This window comes from Pimephales promelas, chromosome 14, assembly GCF_988280905.1.
Source record: "Pimephales promelas chromosome 14, fPimPro1.hap1.1, whole genome shotgun sequence".
Classification (NCBI taxonomy): Eukaryota; Metazoa; Chordata; class Actinopteri; order Cypriniformes; family Leuciscidae; genus Pimephales; species Pimephales promelas.
The window spans coordinates 16,869,866-16,885,300 of NC_142782.1; the positions used below are offsets into that span (position 1 = coordinate 16,869,866).

General features: G+C 49.3%; 1 protein-coding gene across 28 annotated transcripts in view; it reads right to left on the reverse strand.

Moving 5' to 3' along the window:
- The window catches only part of rimbp2b (RIMS binding protein 2b), a 175,281-nt gene extending 160,392 nt beyond the window's left edge, over positions 1–14,889 (reverse strand). For 17 of the 28 annotated variants that reach the window (XM_089119508.1, XM_089119506.1, XM_089119523.1 and 14 more), the window contains exon 1: positions 14,647–14,888. The gene's annotated coding sequence lies outside the window, so the exon portion shown is untranslated. Of the gene's footprint in view, positions 1–14,646 lie in introns of all 28 variants that reach the window. The other 11 variants (XR_005623988.2, XR_005623957.2, XR_016146490.1 and 8 more) reach the window with 1 other exon arrangement.
- Positions 14,890–15,435: the final 546 nt, after the last annotated feature.

The window sequence follows — 15,435 nt, forward strand, 5'->3', positions numbered from 1 at the left end:
ATTCGTCAATAACAGCAGACGGAGGATGGAGAATCAGGAGAGGAACATCAACGAGACTGCTCGTGCGGTGCAGGCGTTAGTGACGCAGGTGTCCGGGCTCACCCAGCAAGTACAACAGCTACGTACTCCCGCTGCGCCAGTTCCACCGCCGATTCCCCAAATTCCACCAGCGGACCCCTCCCAGTCGGAACCACGTTTGCCTACTCCAGAGACATACTCAGGTGAACCGAACTTTTGTCGTGCGTTTCTTACCAGATGCTCCATGCACTTCTCTCTCCAGCCCAGAACTTTTCAAGAGGAAAAAACCAAAGTGGCATATGTGCTGACACTGCTGACTGGGAGAGCGGCGCTATGGGGAACGGCGGTGTGGGAGAACAAGGAGAACTGCTGTAACTCGTTCCAAGAGCTCTCCGACGAAATGAAACGGGTCTTCGACCGTGCCTTGGGAGGCAGAGAAGCGGCCAGATTGCTGGCCGAGTTGCGCCAAGGACATCGTTCGGTGTCAGATTACTCGATCGAGTTTCGGACCCTGGCGGCGGAGAGCAAATGGAACGAGGAGGCGCAGTGGGATATGTTCCTGCATGGGTTGGCTGACCGCGTCCAGAAAGAGATCTACGCGATGGACTTACCAACCAAGCTCAACGATTTGATCGCATTGGCACTGAGAGTGGACGCCAGATTGTCGCGAGTGGAGCGGAGAGGATACAACTGCCGCTCCTCGGCGGAATCCGAGGGCTCTCGTGCCGGAGGTGGGGACGCGGTCAGTCACATCCACGATCCCGAGCCCATGCAGGTAGGTCGAGCCCGGCTTTCCCGGGAGGAGAGGGAGAGGCGGAGATCCCAGGGCCTCTGCCTATACTGCGGAGGAGCGGGACACTTTGCCTACAACTGCCCGTTAAAAGGCCCAGCCCGGTAGTAAGTATGAGGCTACTATCGGGTGGGATCTCCGCCGAGAAGACCTCATCGACATCAACTCTCCTTCCGGTTAGACTCCGATGGTCCAACCACCTTCACGATTGTCATGCACTTCTGGACTCGGGAGCCGAAGGTAACTTCATGGACCACAATTTCGCACGCAATCACCAAGTTCCCCTCAAACCACTCACCCATCAGATCGCCGTTCACGCCCTCAATGGTCTAAAACTCCCCACTATATCCCTGGTTACGGAAGACATTATTCTCACCACTTCAGGCAATCACTCAGAGACCATTTCATTTTACATCCTGGACACTCCGCTAGCCCCCATCGTCCTTGGTCACCCATGGCTCACCCGTCACAATCCCAAGATAGACTGGCAACTCAACGCAATATGTGAATGGAGCAGTTTTTGTCATAAGTCCTGTCTTGTCTCTGCCTGTCCGTCTGTTTCTGTTCATGTGTTACAGGAGAAGACGGTGGATTTATCAAACGTGCCCACGGAGTATCGGGATCTGAAGGAAGTGTTCAGTAAGTCTCGGGCTGATTCTCTCCCTCCGCATCGTCCCTATGACTGTGCCATAGAGTTATTGCCAGGTACGTCTCCGCCTAAGGGCAAACTATATTCACTCTCGATTCCGGAGAGAGAGGTCATGGAGAAATACATTTCTGATTCTCTAGCAACGGGGTTCATCCGCCCTTCCTCTTCTCCAGCGGGGGCGGGGTTCTTTTTTGTGGGGAAGAAGGATGGATCGTTGAGACCTTGTATTGATTACCGGGGGCTGAACAACATCACGGTAAAGAATACTTATCCTTTGCCGTTGATGTCTTCAGCCTTCGAGAGGTTGCAAGGAGCATCTATCTTCACGAAATTGGATTTAAGAAATGCTTATCATTTGGTCCGCATTAGGGAGGGGGATGAATGGAAGACCGCATTTAACACCCCTAGGGGGCACTTTGAATATTTGGTCATGCCTTTCGGCTTGTCCAATAGCCCAGCGGTCTTCCAGGCACTTGTCAATGACGTGTTGCGAGACATGGTCGATCAGTTCATATATGTCTACCTGGATGACATATTGATTTTTTCTTCGTCTCTCCAGGAACATGTGCAACACGTTCGACGAGTGCTTCAGAGGTTGCTGGAGAATGGGCTTTTTGTCAAGGCGGAGAAATGCGTGTTTCATGCACAGTCTGTTCCTTTCCTAGGTCACATCATCTCGGTTGAGGGAGTGCGCATGGATCCTGACAAGGTTAAGGCTGTGGTGGATTGGCCAAGCCCAGATTCCCGTAAGGCCCTACTGAGGTTTCTGGGGTTCGCCAATTTTTACCGACGTTTTATTCGCAATTTCAGCCGACTAGCCGCGCCTCTGACCGCCTTGACCTCCCCCAGAACGACGTTCAGGTGGTCAGACGCAGCAGAAGCTGCGTTTGCCAAACTGAAGGGTTGTTTTGTTTCAGCCCCCATCCTGATAACCCCTGATCCATCACGTCAGTTCATGGTGGAGGTCGATGCGTCAGAGGTGGGGGTAGGTGCAGTGTTATCCCAGCGCTCTCCGTCAGACGACAGGATGCACCCTTGCGCGTTTTTCTCCCATCGTTTATCCCCTGCCGAAAGCAATTATGACATTGGCAACAGAGAGTTGTTGGCGGTCAAGTTAGCATTGGAGGAGTGGCGCCACTGGTTAGAAGGGTCGGGGGTACCTTTTATCGTCTGGACCGATCACAAGAATTTGGAATACATTCGTACGGCTAAAAGACTCAATTCCAGGCAGGCTCGGTGGGCTCTTTTTTTCGGACGTTTTGACTTTACTATCTCGTACCGCCCGGGTTCCAAAAACATCAAACCCGATTCTTTATCGCGCATTTTTGACCGTTCCGATCGCCCGTCCACTCCCGAGTGCATTTTACCTGAGAATCTATTCATCTCTACACTCACATGGGAGGTCGAATCGAAGGTCAAGAAGGCCTTAGAAGGGGTAACGCCTCCGACTCGTTGCCCACCGAACCGTTTGTTTGTACCGGAGAGTTTACGGTCCAGCGTTATTCAGTGGGGTCATTGTTCCAATGTGGCTTGTCATCCGGGAGTAAATCGCACTATGTTTTTAGTCAAGCAACGATTCTGGTGGCCTCTCATGGCTCGTGATGTTCGCAGTTTTGTATTGGCTTGCTCAGTTTGTGCCACGGGTAAGACTTCCAATCGACCTCCGGACGGGTTACTCCAACCGCTGCCGGTGCCTTCGAGACCCTGGTCCCATATCGCACTAGATTTTATCACCGCCCTCCCACCCTCCCAGGGTCACACGGTAGTTTTGACCGTGGTGGACCGGTTCTCGAAGGCGGCCCATTTCATTCCCTTGCCCAAATTACCCTCAGCCAAGGAGACAGCGGTGACTGTCATTGACCACGTCTTTCGGATTCATGGCCTCCCGACGGACGTGGTCTCTGACAGGGGACCCCAATTTATATCCAAATTTTGGAAAGAGTTTTGTAAACTTCTGGGGGCGACGGTCAGTCTGTCCTCTGGGTTCCATCCCCAGAGCAATGGTCAAACTGAGCGGGCCAACCAGGATTTGGAGCGAACACTGCGATGCTTGGTGTCCAAGAATCCTTCCTCTTGGAGTCAGCGACTTTCTATGGTGGAGTACGCCCACAATACGTTGCCAGTGTCAGCCACGGGCCTCTCACCATTTGAATGTAGTGTAGGTTACCAGCCACCTATTTTTCCCAGTCTGGAATCCGAAGTCGCGGTCCCCTCCGCCCACGCCTTTGTCCAGAGGTGTCACCGCACTTGGACTAGAGCCCGTGAGACTCTACTCCAAGCGGGGGTGCGCACCAAGGCCAAAGCCGATCGCCACCGGCGGAAGCCTCCCGTATACGTCGTCGGTTCTAAAGTGTGGCTTTCTACCAAGGATATTCCTCTCCGCTCCGTTTCTAATAAACTCGCACCTAAATTCATTGGCCCGTTTGCTGTCACCAAAATCATTAGTCCGGTGACAGTCCGTCTGAATCTTTCTCCAGCGTACAGGAGAATCCATCCCGTCTTTCATGTTTCTAAAATTAAGCCCGTCTTTTATGCTCGCATTAATCCGCCAGTCCCGGTTCCCCCCCCCGCCGCGTCTCGTAGATGGGGAACCCACATATTCGGTTAATCGTATTCTGGACTCGAGACGGAGGGGACGCGGAGTACAGTACTTGGTGGACTGGGAAGGTTACGGTCCGGAGGAGAGAAGTTGGGTCCCAGCTAGAGACATCCTGGATCACTCCCTTATTGATGATTACAATCGACAGGTAAGGGAGTCTGGGAACGCCAGGAGGCGTTCCTAGGGAAGGGGGTACTGTCACGGTTGGTAAATCCTATGTCTTCTTCAGGTCTCGTGTTTCTGTTGTTTTGTGTGTGTGTGTGATTATTAGAGGGGCGTGGCCGCTCATCAGAGCTCACTCATTCATCACTCACCACCAGCTGCAGTCTATCACCCCGGTCTATTTAATCTCACCCAATTCTCATCTCCATTGTCAGATCGTTGTTTGTGATGTCCGGTGTCAGATCCCCCTGCGTTCCAGTATCCTTCATTGTTCCCGTCTGTGTTCCCGTGGATGTTCTGGATTGTCTGTCGTTCGTCACCCCCGCTTCACCTGCACTATCCATCTGACCATCGAGTCCCTGCATCACTACCCTGCTGGTCTGCAACCGTGGAAGGAGTTACAGTTAGTCCCAGGACTGTGAACGGAGTCTCATTCTGCTTGTCTGTGGACAGTGTACCGAGTGTTAAATAAACATTTTTACTTGCTATTGCTTCCTAAGTCTTTACGTAACATTCACTGACCAATCAGCGAGCGTCCATTAGCAGAACGCTAGCGTATTATGGGCAACAACAACTCAACCTGTAAGAAATCGAAAGGACATAAGTATTGCTTAACTCAACTTTCGACCTGTAACCCATGTTGAACTTGCAAAACCTACAGTCAAATCTGAGATTTCTCAACGGCAATCGGGCGAAATAGGCAAATTTAGCCGTCTAGCCCCATAGACTCCCATTTATTTTGAACTCAGACGATCGCCCCCAGTGGAACTCTGGTGGAACTACAACCAAAATTCGGTACAATATGACTTAACAGGGAGTGGCCAGGCTTTGGGCAAGAACAGCAGATCAATCTTACCTTGAGCCTTACAGAGAAGCCCACTGGAGCTTTACAAGGGCAAGACTTAAACTAGAGAGATATTTGGAGAAAACGCATACAGATGCAAAAAGGCATGAGCCTATATCAATTCCATCAGACATCCCACCTCTCAATCCACCAGAATACCAAATGGAGGTCTGTGCACCTAAGTGGAAAGAGGTAGAGCAGGCTGTGAGAAAGGCAAGGGCTTCATCATCTCCAGGGCCTAATGGAGTTTCTTACCGTGTGTACAAGATTGCTTCAGGAGTTCTGCGAATTCTGTGGAAATTGATAAGAGTGGCATGGGAAAAACAGGCTGTACCTAGAGCATGGCGAAGAGCAGGTTGGGTCGTTATGAAAAAGATGCTACAAGCATTTGTCAGTTTCGTCCTATTACACTATTAAATGTTGAAGGTAAGATTTTTGTCAGCATTACTGCTCATAGATTGTCTACCTACCTATTAAAGAATGGCTTCATTGACACTTCAGTTCAAAAAGCGGACATTCCAGGGTTCTCAACATGCTTAGAATACATCAGTGTTCCCTATCGAGGGAACTCAACACTGCGTCGATAAAATCGACTCTTTGGGGACGCTCCCTAAGCGTGCGCCTCTGAAGTATGAATGAAACTAATCCAATCCTGATTGGTGTTGCGTCGTGACGTAACATGTGACGGCATACCCGGAAGTATAAAAGTGACGCTGTCACAACACACACTAGCTTTCGCTCTTCAGCAAGCGCTTTATGTTGAAACTGTCTGTCTTATTTGGTGTTGTTTGTCTTATTATTGAAAGAAAGTATGGCCAGTGAACAATTCAAGAGGTGTGTGCATCCCTGCCCTCGTTTCATCACGGGTGGGGACGCACACTCTCTCTGTGTGTATTGTTTGGGAGTGCAGCACGCACGGGCAGCTCTCGAGGGGGCTGCTTGTGAAATGTGTGAGGCTTTGCCTATTAGAGTGCTGCGCTCCCGGCTGGCGTGCTTTGACGAGCACGGTCAGGCTCGCGTTCCCCAGGGTTCCGGTCCCGCATATGTCGAGGCGATGCGGCGACTGAGATCCTGGGGTTCGCAGCGGGATCTGGCGGAGGAGAGTGAGAATGCTGAGGCATTTTCTCGCTCGCCATCGGCTGATCCCGCAGCCTCTGAGAGTGGTGTGGGAGCCCGCGCTGCGGTTTCTCCTACCCGCGATCAGGTCCCGGTGCTTGAGCTGTCTACTTCTGAGGAAGGGGACGTGCTCAGCATCGATGCGGACGACCGTGATCTCAGCACGCCATCACGCGGCCTGGGTTATGAGGAGCTGGTGGAGGTTGTGACACGCGCTGTGGCCAGACTAAACATCAGCTGGCCACAACATGAGCAGGAAACGCAAGTCACCAGTAAAATGGACGAGCGTTACCTGCAGCGCAGGTCACAGCCTCACCGCCGGGGTCTGCCGTTTTTCCCTGATCTCCATAAAGAGATCTCGAGAACGTGGGAAAGACCGCATTCGTCCCGTATTTCGAGTCCCAATGTAATAGATTACAGCAATGTTATGGGGGCTCGAGATATGGGATATGGGAAGATGCCGAAGGTGGAGGAGGCTTTAGCGAGCTATCTCTCTCCCGAATCGGCGTCTTCCCTAAAGACCCCGGTGTTGCCTAGTAAGCCCTGCAGAGAGACATCTGCATTGGTGGGCAGGGCTTACATGGCGGCGGGTCGGGCTGGTTCGTGTCTGCACTCAATGGCGATTTTGCAGGCATACCAGGCCGACCTCCTGAAAGATTTGGATGAGGGGGAGGGGCCTACTCCTGAAGATGTCGCGGAGTTGAGGAAGGCCGCAGATTTGTCTCTCCGGGCCACTAGGGAAGCGGCCAGCGCTATTGGCCGCTCTATGGCGGCCATGGTGGCCACGGAGAGGCATCTGTGGCTGAACTTATCCGGTATTAAAGAAAAGGATAGGTCCTTCCTGCTGGATGCGCCGCTTTCGGCTTCTGGCCTGTTCGGCGACGCCGTTAGTTCGGTTGTCGACAGGTTTCAGGAGTCGAGAAAACAATCTGCGGCGTTCCAGCAGTACCTCCCCCGGAAAGCGAAGGCCAAATCTAGTAGGGGGGGGCAAAGCAATCAGCCCCAGCCATCAGCCAGCTCCTCCCACAGGGCAGAGCAGAAGGAGAGCGTTTCCTCTAGAGCCCCCCCTCCGGGGTCTTGGCAACAGAGGAAACGCTCCCAAAAACCGAAGTCCTCCAGCCAGAGGGGCGACCTGAGGGACGTCATTCAGGCTAAGAGGACTTCGGAAAAGAGGTCCTAGCCAAGGCAGGACTTCAGAGGGCTGCCCCCTCCGCAGTGAGACAACCGAGGTTGTTCTCACAACGGGGCCCTCTAGGAAAAGATGCAGGTCCGCCGTTAACAGCGCTTCGGGCCGCATCAGTTTCCAGCGAAAAGACACCAGAGGCCAGCCTCGAGAGGCTGGTACCCTTAGCAGATTTTGTAGAGGGATGGTATCATCTTCCCAACATATCTCCATGGGTCCTGCAGATAATACGAGTTGGGTACAGACTGCAGTTCGCGCACCGCCCCCCCAAGTTCTCTGGGGTGGTGCTCACTGCGGTGGTCCCAGAGCAGGCTCAGGTGTTGGAACAAGAAGTACAGACTCTGCTGTCGAAAGGAGCCATAGAACGTGTTCTTCCGGTAGACAGGGAGTCCGGGTTTTACAGCCGGTACTTTATAGTTCCAAAGAAGGATGGGGGGTTAAGGCCAATTTTGGATCTCAGGGTGTTGAACCGGTCTCTGAGAAGGTTCAAATTCAGAATGTTGACCATTCCAACAATCGTGAGTCAAATCAGATCCGAGGACTGGTTTGTCACGATAGATCTGAAAGACGCCTATTTTCACATCTCCATCCTTCCTTGTCACAGGAGGTACCTGAGGTTCGCTTTCGGGGGCGAAGCATACCAATATCGGGTTCTTCCGTTCGGCCTAGCACTCTCTCCCCGCACATTTACCAAGTGTATGGACGTGGCCCTTGCTCCACTGAGACTTCAGGGGATTCGCGTATTGAATTATCTCGACGACTGGCTTATTTTGGCCCAGTCTCGGGAGATGGCAGTTCGGCATCGAGATGTCGTTCTTGGCCATATTCAAAAATTGGGGTTAAGACTCAATTTGAAGAAGAGTGTGCTAGAACCGTCCCAGGGCACGACCTTTTTGGGAGTCGTGTGGAACTCGATTACAATGCAGGCACGTATGTCTCCCGCACGTATCGAGTCAATTCTGGCGATGGTGTCCAGGGTGAGGCTAGGTCAGGCCGTCACTGTGAAACACTTTCAAAGGATGCTGGGCCTCATGGCAGCGGCATCCAACATTATTCCTCTGGGCCTCCTTCACATGAGGCCCCTCCAGTGGTGGTTGAAGACCAAGGGGTTCTCACCCAAAGGAAATCCGTTCCGTATGATCAGAGTAACGCGCAAGTGCCTTCAGTCTCTGCAAATATGGAAGAAGCCTTGGTTCCTATCCCAAGGGCCAGTGTTGGGGGTGTCATGTCGCCGGGAAACCGTTTCGACAGACGCCTCCCTTACGGGCTGGGGCGCGGTCATGGACGGCCGCTTTACCAGGGGTCTGTGGCAGGACCATCATCGCACTTGGCATATAAATTGCCTGGAGATGATGGCGGTATTCAAGGCTTTGAGGAGCTTCCTCCCAGACATCGAGGGTCGCCACGTCCTTATACGGACAGACAATACGTCAGTGGTGGCCTATCTGAACCGACAGGGGGGACTCAGATCGCGCCCTCTGTGCAAACTGGCGCATCAGATTATCCTTTGGTCCCAGGGAAAGATATTGTCAATAAGGGCAATGTATATCCCAGGGGTTCAGAATCGGGGAGCAGACATCCTGTCGAGGCAGGGGCTGAGGCCCGGGGAATGGAGACTTCATCCGGATGTGGTGAAGTCGATATGGGAGAGGTTCGGACCGATGGAAGTGGATCTGTTTGCGTCTCGAGAGACGTCCCACTGTTCACTTTGGTTCTCCCTCTCACATCCAGCCCCGCTGGGGTTGGATGCCATGGTACAGGCTTGGCCGAGGCTTCGCCTGTATGCTTTCCCCCCGATCGCTCTGCTCCCAGGGGTCCTGGAGAGGGTCCGTCAAGAGGGCATCAGTCTACTTCTGGTTGCCCCGAGATGGCCGACACGAGTATGGTTCTCGGATATAATATCACTCCTCATAGCTCCGCCATGGCCGATTCCTCTGAGGAGGGATCTATTGTCTCAGGCGGAGGGCACAATCTTCCACCCTCGCCCAGAGTTGTGGAAGCTGTGGGTCTGGCCTCTGAGGGGGTTCAGTACCTAAATGCTGGCTTATCAGCTGAGGTGGTTGAAACCATACTTAGCTCTAGGGCCCCATCTACCAGGAGATTATATGGCCTCAAGTGGAAGGTGTTTCACACTTGGTGTGGAGAACGGAGGTTGGATCCAGTAAACTGCCCAGTGGCTTCAGTTCTGGAATTCCTTCAGGATCGTTTCTCTGCGGGTCTCTCCCCGTCCACTCTTAAGGTGTACGTGGCTGCCGTTTCGGCTTTCCACGCGCCAGTAGATGGTGGACCTCTGGGGAGGCACCAGTTGGTCATTAGGTTTCTCCGTGGTGCTTGGAGGATGAGGCCGGCGATCAGGTCCAGGGTGCCTGCCTGGGATCTGGCAATAGTTCTGGAAGGGTTGTCCCTCGCTCCCTTCGAACCTTTAGAGTCGGCTTCGCCTAAGGACTTAACGTTGAAAATGGTCTTTCTCTTAGCGATTACCTCTCTTAAGAGGGTGGGAGATCTCCAGGCCCTGGCGGTAACGCCAGCTTGCTTGGAGTTTGCCCCTGGCAAAGTAAAGGCCTTTTTGCACCCGAGTCCGGGCTACGTGCCTAAAGTTCCTTCGAGTACGGCTCGCTCTGTAGTCCTTCAGGCATTCCATCCTCCACCTCATGTGTCGGCGGGAGAAGAGAGGCTTCACTTGCTCTGCCCCGTCAGAGCTTTGAGTGTATACTTGGAAAAGTCTGCTTCTTGGAGAAGATCTGACCAGTTGTTAGTATGCTTTGGGTCACCTAAGAGGGGGCTCCCGGCAACCAAACAAACTATAAGTAACTGGATTGTCCAGGCTATTACTGAGGCTTACAAGGTGCGTGGGGTTCCTTCACCTTTGGCCTTAAGGGCTCACTCGACTAGAGGCATGGCTTCCTCTAGGGCCCTTCTGTCGGGAGTACCTCTGCAGGAGATTTGTGAGGCAGCCGGCTGGGCTACCCCGCATACTTTCATCAGGTTTTACAGTCTCAGCCTTCCCAGTACGCCCGGTGCACACGTACTCGGCCCTTGCTGAGTGCCTAATCAGTTTCACTCTGGGGCGGGTCTGTTTGGTGCGTGGCCTAGTGGGTACTCGTTCCCCAAAGAGTCGATTTTATCGACGCAGTGTTGAGTTCCCTCGATAGGGAACGTCTCGGGTTATGACTATAACCCTTGTTCCCTGAGAAGGGAACGAGACACTGCGTCGTGTTGCCACGCCCCCTTTTCAGACCCTTGAGCGTCTTGCTTCATCGCGAGGCTAGTGTGTGTTGTGACAGCGTCACTTTTATACTTCCGGGTATGCCGTCACATGTTACGTCACGACGCAACACCAATCAGGATTGGATTAGTTTCATTCATACTTCAGAGGCGCACGCTTAGGGAGCGTCCCCAAAGAGTCGATTTTATCGACGCAGTGTCTCGTTCCCTTCTCAGGGAACAAGGGTTATAGTCATAACCCGAGACGTTATCTGGCAATGAATTCAATCAGCTAAAAAGAAGAGGAAGGAGCTCCATGTGACATTCCTGGATTTGGCTAATGCATATGGTTCAGTGCCACATGAGCTTTTTTGGGCAGCCTTTGATTTTTTCAGAGTACCAATGTCAATAAAAAAATTAGTGAAAGCCTATTTTGGAGATTTGCAATTTAGTTTCTTAACTCCAGAATTCAGCACTACATGGCAATGCTTATAAGTTGGAATAATGGCAGGATGCACCATTTTTCCACTGGCTTTTAACATGGCAATGCAGGTAATCATTAGGGCATCAAGATGGGTAGTAGGAGGAGAGCGCTTGGCTTCTGGGATGCGACTACCACCAATCAGAGTATACATGGATGACATGACAAGTTATGACTACAACAGTAGCCTGCACTAATCGGTTATTGGGGAAGTTAACAGATAATATTGAATGGGCACAAATGCAATTTAAGCCCTCTAAATCAAGGAGCATCTCGATAGTTAAAGGAAATGTAGTAGATGAAACATTCTTCATTAATGGTGAGGCAATACCAACAGTTTCTGAGAAGCCAGTGAAGAGTCTTGGGAGATACAGACACAGTTTTGAGTGGGAGAAGTTAGACGACAAGCAGTGGAAGGGTTGAAGAGCATTAACAGCTGTGCTCTACCAGACAAACTAAAGCTCTGGTGCTTTCAGTTTGGTCTGCTGCCGAGGTTGCTGTGGCCACTGACTGTGTACAAGGTTTCTTTGACAACAGTGGATAAGCTGGAAGCGTTAATAAGTTCATACATCAGGAAATGGTTGGGAGTTCCACGCTGCCTCAGCCAAGTGGGACTTTATAGTAAAGGAATATTGCAGCTGCCAGTCTCTGCTTTAACCGAGTAGTTTAGGTGTGCCAAAGGCCAGACTGGAAATGACCTTAGTAGAGTCAGGTGACAAATGTGTAAGAGAGGCAGAACCTGTGTTAAAAACTGGTAGAAAGTGGTCAGCAAAGAAATCTGTGGTAGAAAGGCTGCCCTTCAAATTGGGGATATCGTGGGACAGGTACAGCATGGAAGAGGGGGTTTTGCTCAGTTTAGCTCCTCCTAAATGGCACAAGGCAGGCCGAGCTCAAAGGGGGAAGCTGGTAGTCAACAAGGTGCGAAAGCAGGAGGAGAGGATGAGGTGTATAAAGGCCATTTCCCAGGCTAAGCAGGGAGAGTGGATGAGGAACAACGTAAGATGGGCTGGCAAGACCTTTGGCCAATGGAAGAGAGTAGGATCAGTTTCCTTATCAGGCCAACATATGATGTCCTCCCATCACCACAGAACCTAAACATCAGTGTAGGAGAAGACCCCTCGTGTCCTTTGTGTTCATCACCCGCCACATTAAGGCACATTCTGACAGGATGTAGGGTGGCTCTCAGCCAAGGTCAATTTCCTTGGCACCATGACCAAGTACTGCGATGTTTGTCTTTAGCATTGGAAGGCAAGCGTAACATGACCAATAATTTGTCGCCTGTTCAAGCAAAACATTACACGCAGAAGACAATATTCCTCTACCCAGGCGAGCAACCAAAAGAAAAGCTGTTAAAACCAATTCTCACCCAGGACAACTGGAAGCTGTTGGGGACTGGAAAATGCTGGCTGATTTTGATCAACAGCTTATTTTTCCACCTGAGATTGCCACCACTAACCTCTGATCAGATATTGTTTTGTGGTCTGGATCAGCACGCATTGTTCAGCTGATAGAGTTAACAGGTTTATCCAGTGGAAGGGGGTTGACGAGGATTTGCGGCACACTCTATAACCCGGTTCCTCAGAGAAGTTGGATTCAGTGGACAAGAGTTGCGTCGCACAGTAAAGAACTTATCTGAAGCAGCAGAAAGGAGCAGCAACTGGCTGTGCTTGAGACGGGAAGATTCTGGCTAGCTGTGTACAGGCCGTCACACTACGGTTTCGTAGAATTCTTGAAAAAAAACCCAAAGAGCTAGTTTATTTGTATAGTTTGCATTGTAATTACAGTTATTACATTCCTGAGTATATTGCATGAATGAGGGTTGGTGTTTGCAGATATTGTGTTTTGCGGTAGGTATTATGCCATACAGAACCATTGCCACTGAACCTACTTAAACGCAACAGTGGGAATCGACAACCTTAGTCAAACGGGTTGACGCGTATGGTTGGGTTGCGGAGAGATTGTGGTTATGTCACATGTGAACTACGAGAAAGGAGCAACCTCTGCAGCAGGAGGGATGTAAAGGTCAGTAAGCTGCGCCGAGTTGAGTGGGGGACGGCGGGGGGTGACTCTGGGACACCAGAGTCTCTGTCGAGCCCTCTTGGCAAGTCGACGAAACACTGAGGATGGAAAGTGCCCACTTGAAGACCCTAGAGATGTCCCCTACTCGGCTCAATCAAGACGGTTGTCGTGCTGGTCCACTGGGGAGACCACACTGTATGCTGACGCGCCAAGTACACTGCAGCCGTTAACGCTGGACAGAAGGAGATTCAAGTCACCATATGGAAAGAAGCGTAGATGGATGGAGAATCATAGTTTTTTTTTTGTAAAGTTACATTTTAGTTTGTGCTTATCTTGGCAAAGTACAAATCAACATGAAGTTTAACATCTACTCTCGTGTAATGGAAATCTTGTTCCACCTCTATGAGTTTCTTTCTTCTGTTGAACACAAAAGAAAATATTTTGAAGAACGTTGGTAAAGCTGACGGTGGCCATTGATTTCCATACTATTTTTTTTCCTACTATGGAAGTAAATAATGGCTACCAGCAAATGTCTGTTACCAACATTCTTTTAAAATATCTTCCTTTGTGTTCAACAGAAGAAAGACATTCATACAGGTTTGGAACAACTTGAGGGTGAGTAAGTAATTAAACAATTTTCATTTCATTTCACTATGCATTTGTTAAGGACTTTTTTTTTTTAGCACATTGACAACAATCCAGTAAAATTCTTTTCTTTTTCTATTTCCATCTTTTTTTTTATCCCCAGCATGGTTTTCCCAAATCTTCCGTGCGGTAAGCAAATCAGCCCTGTTATTGTCATTTATGAAATGGACTGTAAGGGCAAAACATGAGCTGAACTCCAGTCCATTCAATGTCACATGATCCTTCAGAAATCATATGCTGATTTAGTGCTCAAGAAACATTTGTTGTTGTTGTTGTTAAAAACAGTGCTGATTAAAGCATCATACTGCTTAAGAAAACATTACTGACCCTAGACATTTGAACATGTACATCTGTACAGTAGCCTATTGTATATTTCAAAATATTTAAATTACTTAAATAAAAAATTTTGAGATGGCACAAAGTTAGTCACTAAGAATAAAAAAAACAGCCGTCATGTCAAAGAACTAGTCAGAATGCTAAGTCAACAAGTAAAGATGAAACGTAAAGATGATTTCAATCGTTGAACCACAATTCATTTCAATAGTTGAACACGAGTCTGGTCTTGTTCTTAAACTTCAAATAAATATAAAACGTCAAACATAATATAATAATCAAGGCTACACTCTTAAAAATAACGTTTCCAAAAGGATTTTTTTACAGTGATAACAATTTTTGGTTCCCCAACGGTTCTTAAAATAAAAATTTTTTTTTTTCTTAAGAGTGAAATACAATTTAATCTCAAGAACCTTTTGCCACTATAAAGAATATTTTATCCAATGAAAAGTTTCCATGGATATTTAGGTTCCTCATAGAGACGCCAAAAAGAACGTTTATTTTTAAAATCGTTTATTTTAAGGATTCGTTCAACAGAAAATCAAACCTCTCTCAAGGGGGTTAAAATGAAAATCCAAAGCATGGTTCCTATAATGAACTCACGTTTTCCTAGTTGTCCTTCCCTGTGGTTTCCAGTACAGTACGCTGCTGCTCAGTGACTCACACAGAGAATGAGAGAGGAGCACTGACTCACCGTTACAAACGCTGTCTCCCCTCTCAGCTTCATCTTTTTATTCACTCATCCTAACCAGGTCAGGTGAGATTTTCATTTATTTACTTCTCACTGGCTCTCTCTCATGCATGCATGCATGCGTGTGTCTGTGTTTGGATGCTCTCTTTACTGTCTCTGAAGCAGGAACATTTGAGTTACATAATGTCTGTGCTTCTGCCCACTCACAGCCCAATGGCAGAGATATGATGTCCTGAAATTGTCATGTCACGAGAGCCATTTATTCAGCTTTCATCATGCTGTGTGCACTGTATATAGATTTCAGAGACAGCATCGAGTGTCTAATGTATGTGAGTGTGATCCCCAGCTGCTGTGCGTCTAAGGTAAAATCCCATGAGCATCAATATTTGCACCTGCTTCAGCTTTGTCACACATACTGAGGTTCTCATGGTAACGGTGAGGATGATGTCATCAACAGAGTGTTGAGGACTTCTCATTAAAACAATGGTATAATGTTTTCTGGACATTCTGGATATGGATAATTATCAGTTGACCGATACCATGCTAAAGAAGATAATGTAAATAAAAAAGCGTAAAAGTGTAAAAGCGATATTTACTATACCATAAGACAGTTTGTGGCCTGTGAGATTTTTTTAAAGGAGATTTTTATGCTCACCAAGACTGCATTTATTTGATTTAAAATATAGTAAAAAACTGTAATA